This window comes from Chiloscyllium plagiosum, unplaced genomic scaffold (genome assembly GCF_037043375.1).
Source record: "Chiloscyllium plagiosum isolate Xiang-an unplaced genomic scaffold, Cpla_swu_hap1 HiC_scaffold_23, whole genome shotgun sequence".
Taxonomy (NCBI): Eukaryota; Metazoa; Chordata; class Chondrichthyes; order Orectolobiformes; family Hemiscylliidae; genus Chiloscyllium; species Chiloscyllium plagiosum.
The window spans coordinates 58,664,494-58,680,578 of NW_028270161.1; positions in this window are offsets into that span (position 1 = coordinate 58,664,494).

A 16,085-nucleotide genomic window follows, 5' to 3' on the forward strand; every position below is an offset into this window, starting at 1 on the left:
TAGAAAATCAAAAGGGAAAATGGAGAGAGAAAATTAAAATAACCACGATCACTAAAGAAAAAGCACCAGGAAAGTAAATGAGACTGAAAGCTGACATTTCCCCACGACCTAATGGCCTCCATCCTTAAAATAAATTGCTGCAGAGACACCAAACCTTCAAAATTCTGGAAAGGACCCAGCAATTACAAAAGTGTAACAAAATGTAACACTTCTATTCAAGAGACAGACATAAAGCAGGAAATTGTAGGCAACCTAGTCTAAGAAATGATTTTGAACAAATGCTAGAATCAATTACTAAGGAGGTGATAGCAGGAGTGGTTCGTGGGCCAGATTAAAGGGAGGCCATTTATCCTTTATTTATTGATTTTCATTCTTTTTATTTTGAGAGTCCAGGAAACATTCTCTTCTAGTTAGCTAGGGTAGGGGAAACTTTAAGAGTCAAAAAGTGTGGTGCTGGAATCTTATGCTCGAAATGTTGTCTCTCCTGCTCCTCCATTGCTGCCTGACCAGCTGTGCTTTTCCAGCACCACACTTTTAGACTCTGATCTCCAGCATCTGCAGTCCTCACTTTCTCCTAGAGGAAACTTTAGGCCATATTTTGCTGGTGCTGTCTCTACCTCAGGAACATCTGATGGGAGCGGTGTCCAAGGAGTCTTCACTTTGTTGTTGATATCCTTTGTTTAAAAGAGTGGAGTGTTGCTTTATGGACTGGAGGCCTGTGACCAGCGGTGTCCCACAAGGATCAGCGTAGGGTCTACTGCTTTATGTCATTTATATACATGATTTGGATGTGAATATAGGAGATATAGTTAGTAAGTTTGCAGATGACACCAAAATTGGAGATGTTAACTCAGAATACAGTGGGACCTTGATCAGATGGGTGAATGGGCCAAGGACTGGCAGATGAGGTTTAATTCAGATAATTGTGAGGTGTTACATTTTGATAAAGCAAATACAGGACTTATACAGTTAATGGGAGGGTCCTGGGAAGTGTGGCTGAACAAAAACACCTTACTGTGCAGGTGTTTCCTTTAAAGTGGAGTAACAAATGGACAGAGCAGTGAAGGGCAGCGTTTGGCACGCTCACATTTATTGGTGAGTGCACTGAGTATAGGAGTTGGGGCATCATTTTGTTACAGGACATTGGTGAGACCATTTTTAGAATACTGCTTACAATTCTGGTCACCTTCCATTGGAAGGATGTTGTTAAACTTGACAGGTACAGAAAAAATTTACTAAGATGTTGCTGAATGGAAGTTTTAAATAGGCTGATGCTTTTTTCCCTGGATCATGAGAGGTTGAGGAGTGACCTTACAGAGGTTTATAAAATAATGAGGGGCATGAATAGGGTGGATAGCCAAACTGTTTTTCCTACCGTGGGAGAGTCCAAAACTAGAGTGCTTGGTTTAGGGTGAGAGGGGAAAGATTTAAAGAGGACCTGAGAAGTAACTTTTTCACACAGAGGGTGGTACGGGTATGGAACAAGCTGCCAGAGGAAGTGGTAGAAGCGGGTTACAATTACAACATTTAAAAGGCATCTGGATAGGTACATGAATAGCAACGGTTTAGAGGGATATGGGCCAAACACTGACAAATCGGAGTAGGTCAGATTGGGATGTCTGGTCGGGGTGGATAAGTTGGACCGAAGGGTCTGTTTCCATGCTGTATGATCCTATGAAGGTTATCAGGGACAGTCCAGGAAAGTGGAACTGAAATCACAATCATACCAACTACAATCTTATAGAATGACAGGTTCGATGGGCCAAATGTGTTCTCCTATTTCTTCTAATTTTATGAGATTGGCAGGAAACCAAAAGGGAAAGATATTGAGAAAAAGAGGTGAAACGTGGAGAGCTTAAAAATGAAATAAATGGAAGAGAGAATAAGATTGTTGTACAACTTGTGAGCAAGGAGCAGGGTTAAGGGAAGGAAGTGTGATAGAGTGAATGGAGAGACATTTCAAGAGAAAGGCAGAGAGGTTAGTAGCAACAATGATGAAGTTGAAGGTTCACAACCACACTGAGGAGGCTCTGGCATGCTGAATCTGTGATACATACTGGGCTTTTGTACTAGGAGAAGGACCTCTTTCGGCAGCAGTCCCACAGCTTTGTTATACTTGTTGGATCTAATGCAAGTATGAGATCCATTCTGGTGTATGTGCAATGCGTTAAGTCCAAGACTCCCTCCAAAAATCATCCTGTTTATATAGGATAGGCTTGAGCAATGTTCCTCTCCCTTCCTTTCTCTTAGCGAGTTTCTGAATAAGTTTTGACTCTTGCTGAGTTTCACTAAGAGAGGTCCAGGATCTTCCATTGAATTTTCAAATCACAACTGATTGTGCAGAAAATCCTGGGGATTGCAGGAGTTGAGTTATTAACAGGGTTGCAAGAAATTCTTTGTAAGCACCAGAAATGACCTATGTCAGTGGAAATTCTGTTTGCATGTCACGTTCAGGGGTAATGACAATCATCTGCTGACTTTTTAGTGACCAGTTTGGAGAAATTGCCAGGGACATTGACATTAACTGCAATATCCCAAGGAATCTGAGGGTTGGCTTGTTGAGTTTAAAAATCACTTACATTTCCATCAGGTATTGCATTTCCTCAGGATGCTACAGAGCATTTTCCAACCAATGAGGAGCTTTTAGAAGTGTAGTCACTGTTGTGGAGTAAGAACAAGGAAGCTAACTTATGCACAGTGAGATCCCACAGACAGCAACAGAACAATAGCCAGATTACCTGCTCCAGTAATGTTGGCCCAGGATAACAGTGAGTACACCTCCTTGGAGCCCTCTTGATACCCTACAAATGGATTTCTTGATGAAGTATAGTTTGCAGGTCCAAGCTTGTAGAGTATAGCACTGTAAATAAATGCTTATGAAAGTGTATATACATTAGCTGAAGAGGTTGGAGGGAAGTGAGAATAAGGTAGTGAATGTGATTGGGGGCTATTTACTCAGCTCAGGTAGCCTATTTCCATGTCATAACTTTGATGCATTCCCATGTGGTTAGACTGGAACAGGCTTTAAGTTGAACAGAATATTATTTAAATGGAGAAAGACTGCAGAAAGCTGTGGCACACAGGGATTTGGGTGGCCACGTGCATAGATCACAAAAAGCTAGCATCCAAATTCAACAAGTGATACGGAAGGCAAATGGACTGTTGGCCTTTATTCCAAAGCGGACGGTGTATAAAATAGGGAGATCTTGCTAAAACTGTACAAGGCATTAGGCAGACCACTGGCGGAATACTGTGAGTAATTTTGGGCTCTTGCCTTAGATATTACGGCATTGGAGGCAGTCCAGAGAAGGTTTATGCTGAAAATGTGTTGCCGGAAAAGCGCAGCAGGTCAGGCAGCATCCAAGGAGCAGGAGAATCGACATTTCAGGCATGAGTCCTTCTTCAGGAACGATTCCTGATTCCTGAAGAAGGGCTCATGCCTGAAACGTTGATTCTCCTGCTCCTTGGATGCTGCCTGACCTGCTGCGCTTCAGCTCTGATCTCCAGCATCTGCAGTCCTCACTTTCTCCTAGAGAAGGTTTATGTCAACTTTAAGGTTCATGGGAATCACTGATTACTCTCCCTGTGGATATCGCTGAGTATTTGTTACCTTGGTGACAGGCAATGGCTATCCCAGTTGAACTCATCACCTGAGCACTTTGTAAAGTGAACCCACTACATCTGCCGACTGACTGTCCCTCTTCCACAGTTACATTTTGTCCAGGTGTCATTGGGGAAGGAGTATGTGGTGTCCACCAATGGTCCCAATGCCTTTAGAGAGAGGTGGGCATCGTGGGTGATACATACTTTATTTTCCTATCCAACTCGATTTTGATTTTAGCCCCCTTCCCTCTCTCTCTACTTTCCCCTCACTTGCTGATGGTTCACATTACTGGTGATGGGCTCTGCTTGTAAATTTCTAACTGGCTATACTGATGATTTACTGGTGGTGGTTAGCAGTTAAAAACAAAATAAATGTCAAGGTGCTTTGGTGATGGGGGATAAAAACATTCAGTTGTACGTGATAGCACTTCCAGATATAAAAAAAAGACATAAAATAAAGCAGATACAGTCCCTTCCCACTCTCCTTTTCTCTTCCTCACTTGATGGTGTGCATTGTTCGTTATGGGCTTTGTATGCAAATACCCAATTGGCTACACAGGTGATTTACTGCTGGCAGTTATTAAGGGAAAAAAGCCATGGTGATGGGAAAGAATATTCAGTTGTATGTGATAGCACTTCTGGATGGAAAAAAAAGGCAAATAAAGCGGACCCAGAGGGGTTCCTGTGGTGCAGTGGCAGTATCTCTACCTCTAAGCCAGGATGCCTGATTTCAGGTCCCACCTGCTGAAGATGTGGGATGGCATTTCTGAGCTGGTTGATTTTTTAAAAAAAGGAATAAAGCAGAAGTAGGCCCCTCACAGTCTTCTGACCTCTTCCTCACCTTCGATGGTTCGCAAATCAATTATTCAATTACAACCATAGGTGATTTATTGGTGGTGGGTAATAGATGAAATAAAAATACCACAGTGATTTGTTGATGGCAAAAAAACAGTATGTAATAACACTTCTGGATATAAATAAAAAGAAACAAAACTGTTCAGTTGTGTGTGATAAAACTCTGGAATAAGAAACAAAACACAGACCTAGATGGGGGTGTCCTTCACTTTCTGGAATTTCTATTGTTGCTGACATTGTCTTTTGTTTAAGGTGTTTGGATTTTAAACCGACAATAAAAACTACACTCACCTACCTGTGATTCAATCTCAGTGAACTCTTCCCAGAGCTTAAAGCAAAATAGTACCGATGCTGGGGAGAGAGAAACATCAATATTTCCAGTCCCACAGATTCTTCATTTGAACTCTCCTAAATGATCTCTTTTTATACAATATTCTTTTAATGTCATGTGTACTCCATTGTAGGAGTACAGTCGAAAGCTTTTAGAATGTCTGCCTTCTTATGGTGACATCTTAGATACAAGTACCTAGGTATAATCCTTGGATACAGCAGAGGAATAAAACTTTGTGGAATGTTCCAAATGATCATTTGGTGGATTATTAAAATCTGCCATGCATTCTTAGCAGAGAAAGAAAATACCTGCCTTTAAAAAAAAGCAGGCCCATATGTCCTGGGCTGGGACTAGCCTTTGTATGTCACGAGTAGAGGCTCTCTTTTTTTGGTGTTCAACAATAAATGTTCCTTTCCAGTCAGGCTTCCTGAGTTATTACGATTCACTAAGCTTCACTAAGAGGGATGGTCTTATGGGGAGAGGTTGAGTAGATTAGAGCTGTACTCATTGGAGTTTAGAAGAATGAGAGGGGACCTTATAAACATACAAGATTCTTAAGGAGCAGGTTAATGTGAAGAGATTGTTTCCCCTTGTGGTATTGAATCTTACGGAGAGCATAATCTCAGAATAAGGGTTCGTCCAGTGCTGACAGATATGAGGAAGTATTCTTTTCTCACAGAAGGTGGTTGATCTATAAAATTATTTCTATAGAGGTCTGTGGAGGCCAGGTTGTTAAGTATATTTAAGGTTAAAATAGCTAGATTTTTAGACAGTAAGGGAAACAAGGGTTATGGGGTAAAAACAGGAAAGTGGAGTTGAGGATTATCAGGTTAGCCATGACCTCACTGAATGGTAGAACAGATTTCATAAAATCCTGCCAGTGTGGAATTAGGCCATTCGGCCTATTGAATTCACACTGCCCCTGGAAGAGCATCCCACCCAGACATATACCCTATCCCTATAATCCCACAGTTTCCCATGGCTAATCCTTGGACATGTGAGCAATTTAGCATGGTCAATCCATCTAAACTACACATCTTTGGACAGTGGGAGGAAACCAGAACACCCGGAAGAAACCCACACAGACACAAGGAGAATGTACAAACTCCACACAGACAGTCACCCAAGGCTGGGATTGAACCCGGGCCCCTGGTGCTGTGAGGCAGCAGTGCTAACCACAGAGCCACCACGTGAGACTTGATGGACTGAATGGCCTAATTCTGTTTACAGAAACTTTATCAGGTCTTTACCTCTGAACTGAATCAATTTTACTAAGCAAAGCTGATCAGTGAGATATTACTTTAAAAATATTCTAAATATTGCCCACTGGACAAAATATCACTGGAATGGTACTATCTGTCACAGTTCGGAAGTTACAGAAAAATTATGTGCCCATAATTGTTCCCACGGAAACCTCACAGCCAAAATAAATAGTAACCTACTTTGTCATCGTAAAGAAGCACCTCACATTCTGTGGTATATTGATCAGGTGGTTTTATCCTGTATTTGTGCATCTCTATTTCACATGGCCCACTTCCCTTCCCAACTCTCTGCAGCTGTTACTGGATCTAGGCCATGTGAAATAGAGATGCACAGAGATTAGTCTTTGTCTTATTGTTCAAGCAATAGTATTGAAGTTGTGTGCTCCAGAACTTGCTGCTCCACTAGCCAAGCTCTTCCAATATGGTTACAACAACGGCATCTACCCAACAATGTAGAAAATTGCCCAAGTAAGCGCTGCACATAAAAAGCAGGACAAATCCAATCCAGCCAATTACCGCCCCATCAGTCTACTGTTAATCCGCAGTAAAGTGATGGAAAATGTCAACAACAGTGCTATCAAGCAGCACCTGCTCAGCAATAACCTGCTCAGTGATGCCCAGTTTGGGTTCAGCCAGGGTCACTCAGCTCCTGACCTCATTACAGCCTTGATTCAAACATGGACAAAAGAGCTGAATTCCAGAGGTGAGGTGTGAGTGACAGCCCTTGACATCAAAACTGCATTTGACCGAGTGTGGCATCATGGAACTCTAGCAAAATTGGAATCAATGGGTATCAGGAGTAAACTCTCTAGTGGTTAGAGTCATACCTGACACATAGGAAGATGGTTGCGGTTTCTGGGGTCAATCATCTTAGCTCCAGGACAGCTCTGGAGATGTTCCTCAGGGTACTGTCCTAGGACCAACCATCTTCAGCTGCTTCATCAATGACCCTCCCTCCATCATAAGGTCAAAAGTGGGGATGTTCGCCAATGATTGCACAATATTCAGCACAATTCATGATTCCTCAGATACTGAAGCAATCCGTGTCGAAATGCAACAAGATGTAGATAATATCCAGGCTTGTGCTGACCAGTGGCAAGTAACATTCATGCCAGGCTATGACCATCACTAACAAGAGACAATCTAACCACCACCTCTTGACATTCAATGATGTTACCATCACTGAATTCCCAACTATCAACATCCTGGAAGTTATCATTGATCAGAAACTGAACTGGACTCACCATATAAATGCAGTTGCTGAAAGAACAGGTCAGAGGCTAGGAAGATTGCAGTGCGTAACTCATGTCCTGACTCTCCATATATGGGAATACCACCATCTTAAAGTTCCCCTCCAAGCCACTCACCATCCTGACTTGGAAATATGTCCCTTCACTGTCACTGGGTCAAAATCCTGGAATTCCCTCCCCAATGGCATTGTGGGTCTACCCACAACAGGCGGACTACTGCAGTTCAAGAGGGGAGCTCACCACCACCACCTTCTCAAGGACAACTAGGGACGGGTAATAAACACTGGCCAGTCAATGATGTCCCACAAAATGAATATTTTTTTAAAAATTACACTGTAAAAGCAAACTTCACTTCAACTCACCCTGGGTTGTGGAAGGCATGGTAGAAATAGAATCTATTCTGTTACTTTGGGCAGAACGGGCTGGTGCCTGGGTGTAGAGAGGGAATTGAATTAGGATGGTGTTGGACCAGAAACCCACCAGCTTCGTCCTCCACTTGGATTATATGAGGACTCAAAGGCCCAGGCTCCATATCCCCCCCCCCCCCCCCCCCCCCCCCATCACCAAATGAAGCCTTTCAGTGGTCAATTAATGACTGATTAAAGTTAGGCCTCACCCTGCCTGGATTGCAGCTATTTCTGCTCCAGCTGGGATGGGAAAATTTCAGCCCAATATTGCGTTGGGGGTGGTGGGACTCCACTCAAGATTGAGGGACTGGACCTCGGAGGTGGGGGAGGCGGTTAAACATACACTCCTGGTGTGTAAGATATACACCCCTGCCTTGGCTTCTGACCCTTGCAGAGCACTTCATGAACCTACCTACATTACATTGGCCTTTATTAATTGAGGCATAGAGTACATCAGCAAGGAAGTAAGGCTGAACTTGTACAAGACACTTGTCAGACCTGAGTTGAAGTTATGTGCAATTGTGGGTGGCACATCAGAGGAAGGGTGTGAATGAATTGGAAAGAGTGCAAAAGTGCAAATGAGGAACTTCAGTTATGAGATAAGTTGAAGAACTTGGGACTGTTCTCTATGGAGTCAAGATGGCTGAGGAGATTTGTTGAGTTTTCAAAATCATGAGGGAGGACGGAGAGACGATCACAAAATTTAAACTATTTACAAAAGAAGCCAATGTTTGCCCACTCAATTAATCTGTCTATATCCCTTTGCAGATGGTTATTTTCCCTTCTTTTGGCATTCCTCATGCCAAGCTTGCCAACTTCTCATCTTCCTGCAAAGTCAATTAGATCAATGGCTTTGACACTCACCCCAGTCTCCAATTGGTTAGCATCCTGACACTGGTCAAGAAAGCCAGCTATTTGTTCCTTCCTTAGAAATTTCTGCTGACTGGCACATCGGAATGTCTCTGAGAGACTCATACTAAGACCTAGTGGCAAAGAAAGTAACATGGTGAGTGGTAACAGTGCAAAGTACTGTAGAACTGAAAATATTACTTTGAACAATAGCACTTTTCTTGATTCATAAAACAAACTGCAAATAAACCTTATTATTTCACACAGAACATCATTCTAGTACAAACCAACCCTGTTCTATACAGAGTATAGCTTGATTCTTTTATAAGCAGTTGAAGAATGTAATAACGCTGGGAGCTATGTCAATCCATAATGAACCCTTTATCATGAAACCTCTCATTAAACGACTCTTCTGCATTCACAAAGGCATCCGTATGATTTCTTGGGTATTATGGTGCACATTTAAGGAATGTAATCGGTGAGTTTAATATTGCTTCATTTTTTAATCAGACTCAGCTCTCCACTTTTTAAAAGCCATTATCATGATGTTTTTGAAACTTGAATTCAATTCTTTGGAAGTTGCATGAAGTTTGCTTTCCATGGTAACAAAGCAGAGTGTCTCAGAAAGAGATGCCACAACCCTTTTGGTTTTAGATGCCAATTAACAAGGTTTGGCTCACAGAATCATACAGTAAAGAGGCCAGCCATTTGGCCTATAATTTCTATGCTGACTTTGAAAGAAGACCCACTCCCTTGCTCTCACCCCACAGCCCTGCTCCATCTGTTCCTTTTCCAATTCCAGTTTAAGAACGTAACATCAGAACATAAGAACTGGGACTAGGAGTAGGCCATTTGGTCCTTCCAGCCTGCTCTTTTCATGGCCTCAGCTCCACTTACCCGCCCTCTCACCATAATTCTTAATCCCTTTACTGTTCAAAAAATGATCTATCTTAGCTTTAAAAATATTTACTGAGGAAGCCTCCACCACTTCACTGGGCAGGGAATTCCACAGATTCACAACCCTCTGGGTGAAGAAGTCCCAAATTTGCTCCCCCACATTTTGAAGCTTTACCCTCTTCTCCGAGTTTCATCCGCCTGTGGATATATCCTCTCTATTTCTTCTTATCTATTCCCTTCATAATTTTATATGTTTCTATAAGATCCCCGCCCTCATTCTTCAAAATTCCAATGAATATAATCCCAGTCTATTCAGTATCCCCTCATAAACCAACCTCCTTAACTCCGGAATAAACATACTCTGCATCCTTTGTGCTGGTACATCCTTTCTCAACTAAGGAGATCAAAACTTCACACAGTACTCCAGGTATGGCCTCACCAATTCCCTATACAGCTGCAACATAACCTGTCTGCTTTTAAACTCAATCCCTATAGAAATGAAGGACAAAATTCCATTTGCCTTCTTAATTGACTGCAACCTTGAGAAAATTTGACATAGAAACCGGAGTGAGGTCCAGCATGCCAGTGTAGCAGAGAGGCGCCATGAGGATCGTGAGTGGTTGGCCAATGCTGAATGGCAATGTCTGTCAATGAGGGGTGTATGCAGCTGGTGATCATGGATTGAGCCCTGAGATGTAGTTTGGTCGTATAAGACATGTGGGGCATTCAGAGCGAACAGTGAGCTGAATCTGCCAGGATCCCACTCCGGTTTCTATGTCAGGTTTTCTCAAGGGCAGAGTCACAAGAAGATGGTTGTGTTTGTTACAGGTCAGTCATCTCAGCTCAGGGACATCTCTGCAGGAGTTGCTCAAGATGGGCCTGATCATCTTCAGCTGCTTCATCAATGACCTTCCCTCCATCATAAAGTGGGAATGTTCGTAAGTGATTGCACAATGATCAGCGCCATTCATGATTCCTCAGATACTGAAGCAGTCTGTGTCCAGATGCAACAAGATCTGGTCAATATCTAGGCTTGGGCTGACCAGTGGCAAGTAACATTCGCATCAGCCAAACGCCAGGCTATGACCATCACGAACAAGAGACAGTCTAACCTCAGACCCTTGACATTCAATGGTGTTACCATTACTGATTCCCCAACTATCAACATCCTGGAGTTATCAATGATTATAAACTCACTGGACTCACCAAATAAATACAGTGGCTAAAACAGCCGGTCAGAGGCTAGGAATACTGCAGCAAGTAACTCACTTCCTGACTCCCTAAAGCATGTCCACCATTTTCAAGGCACAAAATCAGGAGGGCAAAAAGGGGACATGAGATAGCTTTGGCAAATAGGGTAAGGAGAATTCAAAGGTTTTTTATAAATACATTAAAGACAAAAGGATAACTAGGGAGAGTATAGGGCCCCTTAAAGATCAGCAAGGCAGTCTAAGTGTGGGGCCGCAGGAAATGGGGGAGATGCTAAATAAGTATTTTGTGTCAGTATTTACTGTGGAGAAGGACATAGAAGATATACAATGTGAGAAATAGATGGTGACATCTTGAAAAATCTCCATATTACAGAGGAGGAGGTGGATGTCTTGAAATGTACAAAAATGGATAAATCAACAGGGCCTGATCAGGCACACCTTAGAACTCTGTGGGAAGCTAGGGAAGTGATTGCCGGACCCCTTATATTTATATCATCGATAGTCACAGGTGAGGTGCCGGAAAACTGGAGGTTGGCTAACGTGGTACCACAATTTAAGAAAGGTGGTAAGGAAAAGCCAGGGAACTACATGACCAGTGAGCCTGACATTGGTGGTGGGCAAGTTGTTGGAGGGAATCCTGAGGGAGCGGATTTACATGTATTTGGAAAGGCAAGGACTGAGGGATAGTCAGCATGGCTTTGTGAGTGGGAAATCATGTCTCACAAACTTCATTGAGTTTTTTGAAGAAGTAACAAAGATGACTTATAAGGGCAGAGCAGTAGATGTGATCTATATGGACTTCAGTAAGGTATTCAACAAGGTTCCCCATGAGAGACTGGTTAGCAAGGTTACATCACATGAGATCTAAGAAAGCTAAATAATTGGATTCAAGATTGGTTTGACAGTAGGAGACAGAGTGGTGGCAGAGGGCTATTGTTCAGACTGGAGGCCTGTGACCAGTGGGGTGCCACAAGGATTGGTGCTAGGTCCACTGCTTTTTGTCATTTATAGAAATGATTTGAATGTGAAACATAGGATGTATAGTTAGTAAGTTTTCAAATGACACCAAAATTGGAGGTGCAGTGGACAGCAAAGAAAGTTACCTCAGAGTACAATGGGATCTTGATCAGATGGGCCAATGGGCTGAGGAGTGGCAGATGGAGTTTAATTTAGATAATTTTAAGGTGCTGCATTTTGGAAAAGCAAATCAGAGCAGGACTTATAGACTTAATAGTAAGGAACAAGGAAGTGTTACTGAACAAAGAGACCTTACAGTGCAGGTTCATAGTTCCTTGAAAGTAGGGTCGCAAGTAGATAGGATTTATAGGATTTCTTTTATTGGTCAGAGCATTCAGTATAGGAGTTGGGAGGTCATGTTGCAGCTGTACAAGACATTGGTTAGGCCACTTTTGGATTATTGCGTGCAATTCTGGTCTCCTCCCTATCAAGAGGATGTTGTGAAACTTGAAAGGGTTCAGAAAAGATTTACAAGGATATTGCCAGGGTTGGAGGATTTGAGCTAGAGGGAGAGGCTGAGTAGGCTGGGGCTGTTTTCCCTGGAGCGTCAGAGGCTGAGGGGTGACCTTATAGAGGTTTATAAAATCATGAGGGGCATGGATAGGATAAATCAATAACGTCTTTTTCCTGGGGTGGGGAGTCCAGAACTAGAGGGCATAGGTTTAGGGTGAGGGGGGAAAGATATAAAAGGGACCTAAAGGACAATCTTTTTATGCAGAGGGTGGTGCGTGTATGGAATGAACTGCCAGAGGAAGTTCTGGAGGCTGGTACAATTGCAGCACTTAAAACGCATCTGGATGGGTATATGAATAAGAAATGTTTAGAGGGATAAGTGCCAAGTGCTGGCAAATGGGACTAGATTAGTTTAGGATATCCGGTCGGCATGGGCGAGTTGGACTGAAGGGTCTGCTTCCATGCTTTATCTACATCTTTGTGACTCTATGACTCTAAGTCAGGAGTGTGATAGAATATTCTCCACTTGTCTGGACAAATGCAGCTCCAACAACACACAAGGACCTTGACACCACCCAGGACAAAGCAGCCCACCTGATTGGCACCACATTTACAAGCTTCCACTCCCTCCAACGCCAATGCTCAGTTCCAGCACTGTGTACTATCTACAAGTTGTCCAGAAGGACAAGGGCATTAGTTATGCTGGCCAGCTAGTGATGCTCACACCCCATGAGTGAGTAAAAAAAAGGTTTGTTTTTTGCTTGTTTTATGAGTTAGAGACAAAAAAAACTGCAGATAGTGGCTCAGTGAGGTAGCGGCAATGCTGTCTCACAGCGCCAGGCACCTGGGTCTGATTCCAGCCTTAGGCGACTGTCTGTTTGCACATTCACTTTGTGTCTATGTGGGTTTCTTCTGAGTGTTCCAGTTTCCTCCCACAGTCTAAAGTGTGCAGACAGGTGAATTGGCCATCATAAATGGCCCATTGTGTTCAGGGATTTGTAGGTTAGATGCATTAGTGTGGGGAAATGAGTCTGGGTGGGTTACTCCTTGGAGGGTCAGCGGGAACTAGTTGGCCAAATGGTCTGTTTCCACGTTGTAGGGATTCTATGATTCTACGTTAGAATCCAAGATAGACAAACAGCAGGCTGGAAAAACACAGCAAGCCTTCTTCAGGTTACACCTGAAATGTTGACTTCTCCATCTCCTGATGTTACCTGGCTTGCTGTGTTCTTCCAGCCTCCCGTCTGTTTGATGAGTTTGGGCAAGATAGGAGGCTGAATGTTAATGAGATGAGTTGTGCTGTCAACAAGGCATTTAACAAACAATAATCCCCCTTTATCAGCAACTTGCTGCTAAATAGCAAAAAACTCACCTCGCTGCTTGTGAAAAGCATAAAAGTTGAGCTGAGATGTTTCCTGATGTTGAGATAAACCTCACGGAACCCCTTGTCCAGTTCTGCCACAAATCTTCCATTGCCCATGTAACACAGACTTCTTTAGATTCTACCCTGTGTTTCTTTCTTCAGAACTGTTGCCTGACCTGCTGTGTATTTTCAGCATTGTCTGTTAACAGCCCATTATTGGAGACTGACATAAACCAGGCACCCCATCCTTACAGACCGGTGTGAAGTGAGCAGTATAAATGAGGTAGGATTATTTCATTATTGCTTACTCACTGTAACACAATGAGAGCATTGATGTGTTTCTTTCAGACATTTGTTTCCATTGCTTTTGTATTTATGTGTATTTCATCTTCATAAAATGTACATCAGAAACAGCAATGAATCCTATTGGTAATAAAATTACTCCTATTTTTCTCGTGCCTGGGTCATTGTCATGCTGTCAGTGAGGTTGAAGATAAGAGAAGGCAACACATTCCACAGTCAGTAGGGAGCTGGGAATGGGCTCAGGGTGTTGTGGGAACATGACTGGGAGGATAGCAAATGTCAGACTGGAAATTTAGAGGGCTTGGGCCTCTGTCAAACATTCCTCTTGTAGTGATTGTAATGAGGGAATTCCCTGACTAGGGTTACTAATCTGGTCCAATCAGGGAGTCCTAGTTGACAGATAAGAACAGGAGGGTAAATAAGCACTACCGCAGTTAGGTGGTAGTGTGGGGGGGAAACAAAACAGGAGTGTGAGAGACTCTGTTCACTCTGAGAGCTGGCTAAAAAAAAAAGAAAAAAAAAGAACAGTAGGGTCACTGTGTCTCACACCTGCACACACACGACGTGGAAAAAAAAGAACAGGAGGGTCAACCATCCTGCCACTCTGACAGCTGACTCTAAGGGAGCTGGATCAGTGCCATAGGATCATACAGCATGCAAACAGACCCTTTGGTCCAACCAGTCTATTCCAACCATAACCCTAATCTAAACTAGTCCTATCTGTCTGTGCTTGGCCCATATCCCTCCAAACATTTCTTATTCATGTACTTATCCAAATCTCTTTTAAATGTTGTAATTGTACCCCACTCCACCACTTCCTCTGGACATTCATTCTACACATGAACCTTTCTTTGTAACAAAGTTCCCCTCATATCTTTTTAAATTTTTCTCCTCTCACCTTAAAAATATGCCCCCAGTCTTGAAATCCCTCACCCTAGGGAAAAGACACCTGCCATTCACCTTATCTATATCCGTCATGATTTTATAAACCTCTATAAGGTCACCCCTCAATCTCCTACGTTCTAGAGAAAACCGTCTCAGCCTGTCAAGCCTCTCCTCATAACTCAAACTCTCTATTCCTGGCAACATCCTGGTAAATCTTTTCTGAACCTTCTGCAGCTTAATAATATCCTTCCTAACAGAGGGTAACCATAGCTCGACAGAACCCTCCAGAAGAAGCCTCCCCAATGCACTGTACAACCTCAACATGAATTCCCAACTTCTATACTCAAAGGTCTCAGCATTGCAGGCAAGCATGCTAAATGTCTTCTTAACCACCCCATCTACATGAGACGTAAACTTCAAAGAATTATGTCAAGAACTTTAAGTGTGTAAACAAGGGGTAACTTGATGGGATACCAGCCTCTGTGGAGTTATATCAGTGGCAGAGAGTAAAGCATGTTCCTGAAGAAATTCGCTTGCAACAGTTATCTTTGAGTAAATACCCAACCCCTCACATAGAGGATTCATACGCAAAGTTGGCAGGAGGCTGTCTTTCATGAAACTGGACGTGAGCCATGTGTACTTGCAATTGCAGTTAGATGAGTGGCACAGTGGCACAGTGGTTAGCACTGCTGCCTCACAGCGCCAGAGACCCGGGTTCAATTCCCACCTCAGGCGACTGACTGTGTGGAGTTTGCACATTCTCCCTGTGTCTGCGTGGGTTTCTTCCGGGTGCTCCGGTTTACTCCCACAGTCCAAAGATGAGCAGGTCAGGTGAATTGGCCATGCTAAATTGCCCGTAGTGTTAGGTAAGGGGTAAATGTAGGGGTATGGGTGGGTTGCGCTTCGGCGGGGCGGTGTGGACTTGTTGGGCCGAAGGGCCTGTTTCCACACTGTAAGTAATCTAATCTAATCTAATGAGGATCTAATCTAATGAGGATTTCCAGAAGTGTGCTACAATTAATACCTGTAAGGATTTGTACCAATATACAAGACAGCCATTTGGGTATCATCAGCCTTGCAATTTTCCAGCCATTTAACTAGGTGACATGTTAATAACAAGAAAGTCTAATAAGGATAACTTGGATATAGTCCTTAGACTTTTCTCCTAGGTGGATGTATGCCGTAGAAGGGAAAAATATGTGTTCCAGGCACCCCAAGTGACCATTTGGGCTACAGAGTCAACAAGAGACAGGTTGGAAGATAAAATAAGGGCGATCAAAGGTGTCCCGGCTCCCACATCTGTAGTGGAGCTTTGGTCTTTCCTTGCGCTGGTGAATTATTACGGAAAATTCATACACAATCTAGCTTCCATCCTGGCACCGTTGCATCAACTCTTAAA